A 907-nucleotide genomic window follows, 5' to 3' on the forward strand; every position below is an offset into this window, starting at 1 on the left:
GTGCATGTGCGTGCGTGTACACACACACACACACACACACACACACACACGTGCACTTTGAACCCTGAAAATAGAATTAGATCAGTGATAGGCCACCAGTGAAGTTCTGACTGATTTTTACATTCAAATAAAATGGACATAATTTATGGCTGTGAAACCACAATCCTACTTTGTTTGAGACATCAGAGTCTCTCTATGTAGTGAAAACTCACAAATATTCCCCTGCCTCTTGAGTGCTGGGATTACAAGCATGGTCCACCATGACTTGCTTAGGTGTCCTTATGAAGGAGATAACATTCTGTTGTATTTTTTTTCTTTTGAGACAGGGTTTCATGTAGTTTAAGCTGGCCTTTAACTTGCTATATATTAAGGATGACCTACAACTCCTTATCCTCCTGCCTCTACCTCCTTACTGCTGAGATTACAGGCATGAACCACCAGATTTGGTTTTTGCATTGCTGGGGGATTGAACGGTAGCTAAGCATTATACTCACTATATCCACAGCACAAGATCAAATTCTATTTTTAAATTACATTTATTCTGTATGTGTATAGAAGTCAGAGGTCAACCTGCAGGAATTGATTCTCTCCTTCCACCACGTGGGTCCTAGGAATGGAACTTTGGTTGTTAGACTTGACAGTAAGCACATTCACTTGCTGAGCCATCTGGCTGGCCCGAGATCAATTCTTCATGGATCTTTTTCCCATTTAAATGGCTATTTGGGTCCAAATCAGGAGCAGAAGGAGAGCGAACATGAGCAAGGAACTCAGGACCGCGAGGGGTGCACCCACACACTGAGACAATGGAGATGCTCTATCGGGAACTCACCAAGGCCAGCTGACCTGGGTCTGAAAAAGCCTGGGTTAAAACAGGTCTCACTGAACATAGTGGACAATGAGGACTACT

Source organism: Alexandromys fortis, unplaced genomic scaffold, assembly GCF_014885135.2.
Source record: "Alexandromys fortis isolate MF-2015 unplaced genomic scaffold, M_Fortis_MF-2015_v1.1 scaffold_194, whole genome shotgun sequence".
Taxonomy (NCBI): domain Eukaryota; kingdom Metazoa; phylum Chordata; class Mammalia; order Rodentia; family Cricetidae; genus Alexandromys; species Alexandromys fortis.